Source organism: Microplitis demolitor, chromosome 3 (assembly GCF_026212275.2).
Source record: "Microplitis demolitor isolate Queensland-Clemson2020A chromosome 3, iyMicDemo2.1a, whole genome shotgun sequence".
In the NCBI taxonomy this organism is placed as follows: domain Eukaryota; kingdom Metazoa; phylum Arthropoda; class Insecta; order Hymenoptera; family Braconidae; genus Microplitis; species Microplitis demolitor.
Window position 1 is genome coordinate 9,165,389 of NC_068547.1, and position 14,762 is coordinate 9,180,150.

At 30.3% G+C, this 14,762-nt stretch overlaps 1 protein-coding gene across 1 annotated transcript in view; it reads left to right on the forward strand.

Moving 5' to 3' along the window:
• The first annotated feature begins 478 nt into the window (after positions 1–478).
• The window catches only part of LOC103579965 (homeotic protein antennapedia), a 167,849-nt gene continuing 153,565 nt past the window's right edge, over positions 479–14,762 (forward strand). The window contains exon 1 of the mRNA XM_008561538.2: positions 479–793. The gene's annotated coding sequence lies outside the window, so the exon portion shown is untranslated. The remainder of the gene's footprint in view (positions 794–14,762) is intronic.

Consider the following 14,762-nt stretch of genomic DNA (forward strand, 5'->3'; position numbering starts at 1 on the left):
ATAATCATTTTTCATTTCAAGTAGTGATTTATATTGAGTGCTTTGATTTCACTTTAATGAAAAGTGAGCGGGTGAGTCTTTTACCTCACTGACTAATTTAATTTTTAAATTAATGTCAACATATTTAAAGTATAACAAATTTTCTGATAAAATACCGAATTATTCACTTGAATGTTATGATATTGATCTATAAATATTTAAATACAATTTTATTGCATATATTTATGTGACTTTTGGCTGTAAATAACGACGAGGGAAACAAGAAGTCCGGTAACATGGAAGGAGAACCAACAGACAGTTGGAGAATGGATACTGACAAAAGAATGAAGAGGGGATGGATAGTGGCAAGGTGTAGGTGTAAAAGCGCGCTTATGTTGATGATTGAGGGGGGTAAACAGCAAAGTGGTCAGCGGTGTTCAAGTCTCGTGTTGACCTATTCGTTTCTGCGCCGCGCCGCAGTGCATAATGGCTGATAGACACGGCTTTATCTACTAGGCACAATCTTAAGTAACGGGTTACTTCGATGAAACAATCCTTGTTTACTTTTCGAAATAACGATAAATATAACTATTATTAAGTGTGTCAAGTCCTTGTGTTTGCTGTCTTCAAAAATGTTTAAGTTGAAAGTGAAAAATAGTGTGACGTAGCTTTTTTATGTAATTTTGAAGTTGCATGGTTTCATATTGGGATTGTAGCAAAAAGTGAACGAATAAGTTTTGTACAAATGATTGATTGATGGTGTTAGTTACTTTTTCTTTCAAAAATAATGGAATCATTATCGAAAGTGTACCTTGTAAGTATGCATCAATAATTAGCATAATGCAATTTTTATCTTCTACTTTTACAAATTATAACTTTTTCACAATAATTATTGATGTCTACTCTATAACTTATCATTGTATATTTATTCCGACGGCATATATATACATACATCTATATATACATATATATGATGTCTTCCACATACTTCTTCAATTATGTGTTATTTATAGACAATATTGCACAAAGACTTTAAAATACTAAAATATGTACTTCAAAATCATGAAATGTATAAAAAGTAGTGACACTTTCCATCTTAACAATGTAACTTTTTCCGTCTTTACATTTGAAAAACTCTCATTCTTTTACGTTCACTTTTCCTGTCGGAAATGGTAACCATTTTTATCCATGATGATCATCATTGTCATCTTAGATGGCAAATTTTCAAAGTTTTCAGATATACGAAATGTTACTTTCTAGATGGTAACTATGACTATTGGCAATGATAAATAACACGAATCGTTAACATGTAAGCGGGACAATAATCCCGAATCGACAACTTGATCTAATTTTCGGCTACTTTAGACTGCACTCTAAAACCACGTGTGTAGTCGAAATTAACACACTTGCCGAATAATATTAAACTCCATAAGTGAACCATAGATACTTAGCATACTGTGAGACGTGTTCTCAGTGACTACAAAAAACTATCGTTTTGCTTTTGGCCTTAAACATGGAACACATTTGATGTGTGTGAAAATGGTACACTTGTAACACACTTGGTTTTTCAATGTATATTTGGAGTAATTGCTGCGTTTTTGAACTAGTTGTTCTGTCTTCAAAATTTTACAAGAATTCTTAACTGTTTTTGATCTAAAGATCATCAGAAACAGACAGAAAAGTCTGACTTTGATATAGAGATGACCCGACTAAAAATTATTGAAAACAAGTCTGAAAATAGTCTAAATAAAGAATAGTACAGACAAAACTCGATCAAATTTCACATGTTAATTTAATATATACAAATAAAAAGTAAAATTGAACAAACGTGACTTAAAATTCTTATTTTATTTAAAACAGACCGAATTTTTTGACCCGGAATTATCAGATACAATATGATAATAATTCTTTATTGCAAATTGGTAGTTGTTATTTTCCTTTCAGCGTATATTGTATAAAATTATAATTTAGTCAGTTACTAAAGCATTTTATAAATTAAAAACATAATATATTATGTGTTAATTATTAATACCTGAATCAATTTTTGATCAAAATAATGATATTTCTCAAAAAAATTTATCTTTATTAAATATAAATTTATTAAATTGTTAAAACTCCCGATTGAATTCCGAATTTACTCCCTATTTTTTACAGGGTAAACATTCTCTTTGCAAAATAAAATAAAAATTTATACAATGCTACAAAAAAGCAAAGTTATACAATTATTCTGATCAATAAACCGGTTAATCAATTCTGAATGATTTAAGGTCTACTTAATTGTGTTAATTGAAATATCACTTGAAAAGTAAATTTTTTTTTAATTCTTAAGCTAACGTTCCGATCGAAATTCCCCAGAATTTATTTTTTTTGCGAAACATATTGTAGTTAACTTTCTGATGCCTTAAACAATTTATACACAAGTTTACAAAAGAATTCGATTACGTAACCATAATTTTGAATATTGAGTCTTGTTTATATTAAAAGCGATTGTTTACGTTTTTTGCAAACTTGATTATGCAAAAAATAATTTTTTAAAAGCAATAAGTTATAAATCGAGACTGGTTGAGATATTGTAGATCGTGTAAATGTGATTTTAGAAGGTACATATATGTATATATAGATGCAATGTAAGAGATAGAAAGAGCGGAAAAGAAAGAAAGAAGAATAGAGAGCAATATAAACGAACCGGTTAGACTTTGGCGGCCGCCATCTTTCCCCTTCGTCTCTCATCTCTGCAGCCTCTGGCGGGAAGGTTTGCAAGCATGTGCAACTTATATGCGTCTATCCTCAGAAAGTAGACTTTTCAGTCTTTTTCTCATCTCAGCTTCCCCGAAGTTCTGTTTCTAACGTTCTGTTATTTTATTTACTTTCTACCATTTTTATTTAGATTTTTTTAATTATTTTCTTAACACTGCCTCTTTGCACACTCCATTTAAGACCCAAAAATACTCTTTCTTCTTTGCACTCAAATACTTCATTTTTCATATCGAAAATGAGAGGCTTAAGTTAAACGAGGTCATGAATTTTACTGCAATCATCGCGAATTTTATTTTATTTTTTCGTAAGCCGAAAAATTCATTTCACTAAAAGAATTATTTTCGTAGACAATCACTTTTTATTTAAAGAAATTTTTTTATAACTCAGAAAATATCCGTTCGTACAAAAAAAATTCATTATATAAACGTGACAATGACAAGTTAGCGTCCTTACACGTACAGTGAGTACATTTTTATTAAAGTTATTTTTGCAAAGATTCATCTCGTCGCTAGAACGGTGAATGAATCGCGTTTTTTTTTTCTATCATTATCTTTCTTGTACTCTTGGTAGATGACTTGAGGCAATAAATTAGATAAGACCGAAGCGTTTGTGTACGGAAGTCTCCACTGAGACGCTATACTTCGAATACTGCGAGTTGTACTCAAAACTTTGTACATATATGCATACATGTATACAATAATATAACCGGGTATTTTGAATAGTTCGTGATTACAAAAAAAAACTGTTATTTCACGAGTATTAGTTTTTTACTAATTTATTTAATAATAATGCATATATTTATGTATATAAATTTATGAACATTAACTCTAATTTTGATTCAGGTTGTATTGGAATGAATTATTGCATTGTGTATTCATCAATTGTATAGAAAAAAAATTTAACTTGAATAGTGAATTTTTTTTTCTTCAAAATTAAATACGTATTTTGGGGTAATTTTGGTTTTTTTTAATCCGGTTGGAAAAAGGTTTGTTTGCATCAAAAACGAGAAAATTCTTTTTTTTTTTTTTAATTTTAATCTCGGGACAAGAATATTGCGTTCAGTCAAATAATAGAATAATTTCTTTCAAATCATTAGGGTGAAAGTACCATTTGTGTCCGCTACTCCCTTTTTGGACGCATAAAACTATATTTTAATTCATGGAAAAGTATCAAATAAAATATCTTTTTCAACAGAGCGATAAATTGTTATTCAACGAAGACCTATTTTTTCTTTGTTCTGATATTTTTGGGTCAAGTAAGTTCTTTTTGATTCAATTTTTTTTCTGCGTATAATTATCAAGTACTTAAAATCTATTGCATGACTTACACAAAAAGTAATATTAGATAGATAAAAAAAAATTTATGTAACTGTGGAGGTTGGATGTGAATTAAATAATAATATCAAGTGAATTAATCGAGAAATCAATGAAAAAAAATGTTTTTTTTTTTTTTTGGTGTCCCGTTTATTCTGCTAACAACACGGGATGCACACGACTCTACAGGCAGACACGCGAGCATGCGCAGTCACGTAGTTGAGAGCCGATTAAAAGTGCGTAACGCGTGCGTGCGAAGTTTGCATACAAATGCGGGTAAATTTTTGTTTTATACTTTTTTATTCCATTTTTACCACAGTGGTTATAAAATATACGTTTGGCGCCCTGACTCGACCATATATATATTTAAATATAAATTGTTGGATATAGTGTCATGTTTCATCTAACCTAAAATTTTAACCCAATAATATCATTTTGTTTTCTTTCTTACTCTGTAGCCAAAGAAGGGGATATTCGGACACGAATAGATACTTTGGCTAATTACTAGATACATTTGATTCATATTTATTAATAAACAGTATCTACTTTTGAAATAAATAAGTTTATAAAAATTTTTAACCTCTATATTAATCAACTAACAAGTAAATTCAAATAAATGTCAAATAGAAAAAATTTTTTCTCGAAACTGTCACGGAGAAAATTTAATTATACTATCTACGACACTAAATTTTCAATTTCAATTATTTTAAATGGTAGCAAAATTGATATGGTGACGATTACTATCGAAGATGCTAATTGTAACTATTAGAGATTATAATTGTTGACATCGAGGGTGGTAACTGTTACCATTCAAGGTTGGAAAAATTTTGTATCAAGAAATAGAATAAATTCATATAGATTAAAATCCTTTATTTATATCCAGATTTTAGCTGTGTCCAACTGCCCTTTAAATAATTAAATTTAAAATAAGTAACAATGCAATCGTTTAAGTCCGAATATAATAAAACTTTCCAAATAATAGAGCTGTTATTGATAACTTTAAATGATTGGGTATGATCATCAAAATAGCAATCATCCAAGTATCAGGGGAAATCCATCACATGCACAGTTAATCAAAGAGAAAATTACATGTAGACAAGCTTCAGACTGTAACGCCGATATTTAAATTCTTTATTAGCTTAGATAGTAATTATTATTTGGGCTGATGGTAACTGTTACCGTCAGGTTATTAAGAATTACGATGTTGACAATAGTTATAATTAGTTGATACAATAAAAATTATAATTTCTGATTATCATCAATAATTGTAGATTTTGCCATACAGTTGGTAGATATTACAATTCAAATTGTTTATCTAATAATTTAAATGTTATTCACTACTATCGAATTCAGTTTGAAAATTTTACTATCACTAGATGATAACTTTTACTATGAAATTCTCTCCTTGTATTAGAACATCATATTATTTTTTTTCCGATCAGCTAGATCACTGGTTTTATCTGAAACTATAAGAACCTTCACATTTATATGTATGTATTTGTGAAAAAGCCGAAGTCGGTATGTGTAATTGCAAAACGACAATACAAACAAAAGTTCTCTATACAGTTTGTGTTATGGCGGTGGGACTAGTGCAGTGAGGTTATATTCACCTGCCTTGGCGATTCTGACGGGGCCCACGGGAAACTTATTCACTCTCTCCTTCTGTTAGCCTTTGCATCTTTTGCAAAAGGGTCTCACAATACAACCGGCTCGGCAGCATGTTACCGTTTGCGCGGGTGACTCTACGCTGGTTCCTTTTACTTTGCAGTCTTGTCACGCCTTACTTCTCCTTCTCCCTATGGCTGGTTATATACAGCACATATGGAGACATGCTGTATTCTGCAACAGCCGTTCTCGGTCCACAGGTTTATTCGATAAGTACTGTCGCCCACCTTAGACGATTGTCTACGTTTTAGAATACAATCTCACAAAATAAAGATTTTATCTTAGTACTTTTTGTACAATCATTTCATTAAGTTCTCATACATCAATCATAGATATAAACCATATCCATAACTTTCCTTTATAGAAAATATTAATGGTACGAATACAAGATACATTTGTTATTAATTCTCATTGAGTCATAAATGTACCAGTAAAAATAGATAGTAAATGCACATCGATTCCGTAATAAGAATTACTTGGTCTTACGTATCCTTCAAGGAGGATAATATAAAACCACGTATACTATCCACGTTAGAGTGCTATTGGTAAGAGTTGTCTTTGGCCTCAATTGAATAGGATGTTTCTATGTGATTTTCAGTCATGACGATTGCTTGGTTAGAATGCATTGCATGGATACTGAAGACTGGTTAATTACACGGAAAGAAGCCAATTGTATTTTTTTTGATGTAACATGGTAATTATTACCATGTAACATGGAGACGCATAATTTTGAAACGTATTATTTATTTGACATAGTAATTTTCCCAATTTCAAATGGTAGCACTGGCCATGCTAGCATGGGAATGATTCTCATGCTATTTTAGAATTATTGCACTTTCAATGGAGCTGCTTCTAATCCAAGATAGTAAGGTTATTATCAAAATAACGATTTATAATTAAAAAATTAAGTTATTTAATTAATAATAAATAATTATTTAACTGATTGAAAAAATTTTTAAGTATAAAAATTGACAAATTTCGATGGACAAAAGTTTCATTAATAAAATATTACAATAATTAAATTTTTTATTGGAAATATATGCAATCAATTATGAGTTATGAGTAAAATTAATTATTATCAATAATGAGAACCTAAAAATAAAGTTATATATACATTAAAAAATTATTATGAAATAAAATTTTTACTAAAACCTCTTAATGCCGACATTATCGGTCTTTTTTATTTAAAATTATTAAACACATTCAATGGCACTCATATTTATTTCGTGAAAAACAATTACATTTATTATTTTATTTAATAAGTTTATATTTTTTTATAAATTGCAATTTAATGTTATTTGTTACAATTGTAGTGATGTCATAACTCTTTTATTGGCTGTATATAATTTAGCAACGCTTAATATTTAAACTGCTATGACGCCTATGCTGCATGGGACTCTGTGCCTTTCTTGCATGGTTTTGATTTCTATGCTACTAAGTAATAATTACTAGTAGCATGATTACTGTGTAGCATGGTAAATATTACCAGAAGAATAGTAATCATTCCTATTCTACATAATATCGATTCCTATTTTTTGAAAAAAAGGACTGGTTACTATGTAGAACAGTAATGATAACTGTTTGGAATGGTAATGATTACCATATAGAATGGTAATCATTACCGTATAAAATAGTAATATTTATCACTTAGAATGGTTACGATTGCCATGTAGAATGGTAATCATTACTATTCTATTCTTTCTGTGTCTCTGCATAAAATGTTTTCATTACACGGAGAAATTATTTTTGTTCGAAACCCTGTGGTTTCATAGTAAAGCCGGGTCATGTTTGGCCACCTGACAGAAATTGAAATAAAATCATGTCAAAATTACTATGACTACAGTAAAACTTTTCATGATTTCAGTAATTTGTGATCGTAGTCAATTTTACTATGGCCATCGTAGTTTTTGCATGTATTTATTTCAATTTCTGCAGGTGGCCAAAATGGTCCAGCTTTACTATGACACCACACCATTTTAAACGAGAATAATTTTTTCGTGTATTAGTGGATAAATTTACAATTGTTAATAAAGATAACTCGTATTATATCAAAAATAAATAAAATTTTTAATAAAAAATGACAATCTCTATTCATATATTCATCGATTCACTTGTATAAAGATATCAGATACGTAAAAAAAATTAATGGGGATTTAAAATGACAAATATTCTAAAAACGTATTGATTCAACTATAAAGTTATGTCGTATTGTCACATAAATTCTTATACTTTCTTTTGTTCATTCTCCATGATTTATATAAGTCTTTTGCTTTCGTCCCTGTCGTTATTTCTTTTCTGTTTCATCTCCACCCTCTTGAAGAAAGAGTCCCTCGTGGATAATGTCCATCCATATTCCCAATCTGTCAAAGCCTCCCTCTCGCGGTAAGACTTACAGTCGAGTGTTGTTATGTAAATATAGAAAAGGTTGTTGATTCATGCATGAGGACGGCATGAATTGCGTTGTCTTGTTTTACGAGCCGTGAAACTGATGCATTTGTATCCCTTACCGATTCTCTGTAGTTACGCGAGCTGTTTATACGTATATATCTTTATGTACATACGCGCGCGATAATGCTGATGTATTTTATTATATTGGTTGTCCGTGATTATACGACTTTTAGCAGACGTTCATCTTCAACATATTTTCATGGGCTGACACCCACAGAAAATATCATGATACATTTAAGAATTTAACCATAATAAATTTGATGTAGCTCAGGAAAATATGCAAAGAAATAAAAATATAATTTGAATCAAGAATTTTTTCTTCTTCAAAATTGAATACATCTTTTGTGTCATTCTGTTTTTTCAATTCGAAAAAATGTTTGCTTGCATCAAAAATGAAAAAATTCTTCATTTAAGAAAATTTATTCCCTACACAGTTAGAAATTTTGTGTATTTGTTTTAAAAAATTATTTGGTTAAATTTTTTGTACTGATTTTCAACACCGAAATCCGTTAATTTAATACAAACCATTTGTGTTATTTTATTTTGACAGATTTTTTATGTTAAATGATTAGAAAATCTGAAATGTGACATTTCTTTCGTTATACGAAAATTCACACAAAATTTGTGTTGTTTAGCTAAACACTCCCGCGTGTTTCTTCAATACTATAACCAAACAAAGCATTGTAGCAGCATCATTTGTAAGGAAACTTGGATTATAATTAATTTACAATTAAATATAATAATAGATAACTTTCATATTTTTATGATCAGGTTCAATACACGGAGAGAAAAATATCGCCAGATTAAGTATACGTATCGCTATTCTGGCTATATACGCTGTATAGTCAACTTACTTAGCGATACGCCGTATAGCCAATTCAGCTATACAGAGTATCCTAAGAGCAAATCGTCAAAATGACGATCCACATCCTTATTTTAGGCATTTCATGTATCTCTGACATGACTATTGCTCAAACTCTGTATTTAGGCATACGACAACCGAGGACGATGAAACGTATAGCCAATTTAACTATACGGATCTTCACACTGGCGATACATATACCTATATCAACGAAACTACATATCGTTACGAAGGCTATTCATCGTATTGTTAAATTAAATAAACGAATACTTATCCTAACCCAAAGACGCATCTTTATTTTAACGATACTATAGATTATTAAATTAATATGAGAGTATTCCTAAATTAGGTATATGAATCGTTATTCTAACAATACGTCATTTGAGGATACATTGGATAGTCATTCTGGCGATATTTTTCTCTCCGTGTAGTTTTTTTATTTTTATTTTACGGGAGAATATTCATAACTCCGGTTTTTAGAAAAATCACTGAAAATCGAACTAATTGTTTGCTAAATTGACATAAGTTGTAGTCAGGTTAGATCAGTATACTTGAGTTGGTTAGGTTATGTGCTTATATTTATTCGTTAATTTTAACACGAAAGTCTGTTACATTTACTCAAAGTTTCTGTCAAAATAAAACAGATTTAATGTATTCAATAATTTAACTTAAAATTTGTGTTAAAGATCAGCACAAACGCAATGTGTTGAATCAACGCGAAATTTCTAACTGTATAAAAAGGCACTGATTTTGGCCGGGATCAAACGCGTGACCTTTGAATTAGGAGTTTTGTCTGCAGTCCACTAGGCTAACATACATCTAAAATATAAAAACCTGAAATCTTAACTATAAATTCTATGACAAATAGAGGTTTCTCTATTCTCCATGGGCTGAACAGTCAAATGTGAGTATTTAAAAACCAAGGGACTGATTTTCTTCAACTGAATTCTTACCATTTTCTCTCTAAGTCAGTAATACAGTTGGAACAAGAATTTGAGGTGCTCTGAGCAACAATTTTCTTTTTTTCATATTAATATTCTTAGGTCAAGTAAATTATACTTAATGCAATGTAGTTGTTTTTCTGTGTACCAATAGGTTATTATTTTATGCTTAATCTCTACGTTGTCACGATATCAAATATGCCAACATATATTCTGATAAAATTTACTTGCTAGTCCAGGGTTCCACTTATACTTTATTGACTCTAACGATTCATGTTCTGTTTACTTCGCTAACTTGAACGCTTCCTTAGTGCGTGCAACGATCGTCTATCGTTATCTGGTGCGAGTATCATGGTACACAACGAAGCTGTGTATAGTCTAACCCCCGATGTACGGTTATGTTGACCAACGGTATACATATAGGTGTTTGCGTGATCGCACGAGGCTGCCGTGACAACGATCAGACCGACGTTCTCAGTGATATGTGGCGGGAATTTCTCGTTTCAATTAGTATCACCTTAGTATCCAGCTTGTACACGCGCGAGTTTGCGTCACTGGTAACGTGTTTTTTTTAAACTCAATCGAGCAAAGGATCCTTTGGCACGGCCATCGGCATCCCATTGAAAAAACTCGCTAAATCTCAGCGCACTCTTTCTCATTGACACCTTCATAAGGACTTAAATCATCAGATCACGCTTTTTATTCGACGAACTTGATCTATATAATCACTCGCTTTGATCATCACTCTTTTTAAGGACAATGTCGTTACAAGTATCATGTGTTGAATAATTTAAATCAGTGCAAAGTAATTAATTTCTATAAAAAAGTTCTTTTCATGCCATGCTTTTAAATTATTCATACAAAAGTTTTTTTTTACATTCTTTGTGATATATTATAGACAATTAACTTTGTCAATGTCTAATTTCATCTGAATAATTTAATATGGTTTATATATAAGATGCCTTTATCATAAATTTTTTTTCTTCAAATTCTATTTATATCAACTTTTATTATTGAATATTATAAAAGTCATGTCTTTTATGAAATTTTTCCTTTCACCGAAAACTGATTAATGATGCTCATATGAAATTTAACTGTAGTCTTATAATCGCAATATTTAATGACATTCTGTACTGAAAAAAATCATTCGCAAATTGAAGTAAATGCATCTAATTGATGGACAATTCAGTGAACTAATTTAGATAATGGTTCCGTGATCGATCAATTCAAAAGTATTTTGGAGGAAAAGTTTTTCTGAGCCTTTACCAATAGATTCGTTACATAGAAATCCTTACATAAATACTATCAAACAATACGCATTTACTGCGCCTTCGCGAATACATTTTAATAGACAATGAATTATTTTTCGAAAAGAAGATGGTAAATAATTTTTGATTCTCTTTAAACGGTTTGTACATGGAGATGAAAAATTGCCAGAATAAGCAAATGTATCGTTATTCCAGCTATACGCTTTATGCTCGTCTTACTTAATGATGCGCCGTATAGCCAATTTAGCTATACAGAGTTTCCTCACAGTGAACGTCAAAATGACGATCGTATCCTTATTTTATGCGGCGTATGAATCTCTGACATGGCTATCCTACAGATATAACTTTATAAATAACTAGTCAATTTAGCTATGGGGATTCATAGATACTATAGACTATAAAATTAACATGTTAGCATTCTTAAATAAGGTAACCGAATTGTTAATCTGAATAAACGTCGTTTGAAGATAAATTGGATGGTCATTCTGACAATATTTCTTTCTCCGTGTAACTTCGGTTTCTATAAGATATTAAATTCTTATCAAATTTCTTTAATGTCTTTTGATTTTATTATGAAAAACGCGTTGCAGTCATAATCTTTCTCAAAACTAAGTTTTCTCTATGAATGAAACTACTTCTTGCGGAATACTATTGAGGAAAAACTGCATTACTTTTTCAAAATTTACGTTAAATGCAATACACATAATTTTGTTTGATTGTATTTTTTAAAAGAACGGTCAGTATGTGAAAAAGTGACATTGAATTGGCGAAAATGGAGAACTAAAAATACAGTTTTATTTATTAAACACGGTGTGTCGCATATATGTTATATATCTATTCATTTTATCTGATTTGCATCGGGGGCTATTAACATAATCTGTGTATTTCAAATTATTTATTTGGAATTAGTCGTGGTCATCGCATACATCATAGGGGTATTAAGTAAGCTCGTGGATTTTAGAGCTTGCCTATATTTCTCCTATTTTATATCTCTTCTACATTTGTTGGGGATGGATTTAGGACTATCATGTTTTACTTATTGCTTAGTTTCATATATTTACCATCATAGAACTCAGATAAAAAAGTTATGATAATAATTACTTGGAATTATGAGATATACACCCGTGATATTTGAGAAAAGTTCCCATAACTCTGAGAAAAATTCCTATGGTTATGGTAAAAGTTCCAATATCGTATGGTAACTGAATTATGGTAATGATTACCATACTTACAGGAATACCATAATATTAGATAAAGTTTAGCATATTAGTAAAAGAACAATTACTACAATGGCATAGTAATTATTACCATAGTTTTAGAAAAACTATGCCGATATCGTATAAAAATGGAAATCCATGTAAATAGGAATAGCTACCACAATTTGTATAGGTATCATTCTTATAATCGATACTTGAAGAAAACCTGTTGCCACACGATATGGGAACCATTCCCATAATACATTGTAATTGTTACCATAAATTTCTCTCAGTGTACTGACTATCTCTAGAGATTAGTCTCAAAACTTTCTGCTATCTACTAACTCAAAGGTATTAAGATTTATTTAAGATATGTTTTCGAACAAACTTTATTTTTTTTTAATAAACACAGATCTTACTTATTTTTATAAATTAATCACATGATTACATTAAGAGAAAAGCATGGTAGCAAACCATAAAACCTACAAGTTTAGTTAATAAATTTAGGTCTTTATAAATGGGAGTTCAACCGTGGGGTAGTTGACACCATTTACTTCTATCTTAGCAAAGCTTATGAGTTATTTAACAAAAAAAAATTAATATCTTAAAAGCCATTTCATCGATTCATCTCAAAACTAATCAGATCTAATTTTGTTAAATTTTTCCTTCTGCAGTAGCTTAATTTATTCGAATTTGCCATTCGAAAGATATTAAGCAAGCAGTTTTTTTTGTATACATGCACCCACACAAAATTCGTTATCTCGAAAATTATGCGAAATGTCAAAAAATTCTATTGCTTAAAAACGTCTTATTTCTTCACGTTCTACGAAAGTCCAGAAGTTTAAATTTAAAAAATTCATTATTGGATGGAAACGGTATTGCTTTAAGACGGCTGTGACACAAAACAACCATATTTTTAAAAATACGATTTAACAAACAATAAAATAACTGATAAAATTGAATGGAATTGAAAAAGGTTCACTCACTAGAGAATTTAGAACCATACTTGTAATGATTTTAAGAGCAGATTTTTTCGAAAGTAATAAAACAGAAAGATGTGATGGCTCCCTTGCTGTCGAAAACAATCTACAACCTACATCCCTGAAATCAACCATCCTGACATTGCTTCAAAAATGATTCCCATGGACATTGATACCCCACATATTTTATTATGTCGCACAACCGCTTATGTGCAGTAACAAAATAATCGAATTTTTCATGAAAAAGCTGTAATTATTTATCGTTTTATAGCTTTGGCTGTAGCCAGAGATCTTTCGAGATACAAATAAGTATGTGGTTTAGCGGGGGTGTCATCCGTAATATTTAACTTGTGAGCAGTATAAAGACGAAATGCGAATGATGGATCCCCGTCAATTATGGAAGTAACATCGTAATGTTTTATCGTCCAGAAGACAACATTGATCGATGGCTCTGGAGACCATGTAGCCACTTACCTTATTATAGCTTTTACAGTCGTAAACTGTTACCGTTTCATCGGGTGGAGGAATGTCTGCAGCTTTATAGCAGTATATGCATTCAGCTATAATCTTATTCATATACTTCTTTCATCGCGACTTAATTTTTTTTCTCTGATCCACTCGTTGATATATTTACTAAAAAACTATTTAAATTTAATACACATTTTGAATATTTCATTACGTAAAAAAATTTCATTGGGTTTTTTCAAAAATATTATTCAATACGAATTCCAATGTTAGGCTTGAAATTATAACAAAAAGTATTTATCCAACTTTTGATAAGTCATGAAAGAATTTTTTGGAATAAGTTATCATGCTATCAATAATTCAGATTTCCAACGAATCGGAATTTCATGAATACCTTGGAAATTTATGAATAATTAGAATTTTTCAAAAAATTCGAATAATCTAACTATTTGATTTTAATTTCAAATCGATTATTAATATTTGATTTTACACGAAATAAATAAAAATTTGACGTCACAACACCGCAAATATGAACTTTTACTAGTAATTTTATTATTGCACACTTCAAGCGCGAAGCGCAGAGGCTGCTTTGTAATTGATCTATTAGAGTCATGTGAGGTAAGTGTACGCAGTCGGGAAGTGCACAAACCCATGCTTTTTTTCTCTCCATCAGCTACTGGAAGCAGCACTAGCGTATCCAGAGGATTGAAAAAAGTGACATATAAAATAAAAAGGCGCGAAATTTAAAAAAAAACTAATATAGAATAATTAAACTGAAAAATAGTAAATAAACACATCGAATTAATAATTTGAAAGATGGATAAAAATTCATAAAAAAAAACTTATTTTTTGAAGACAGTCAGCAGTTACTCTTTAGTATCATTAGCT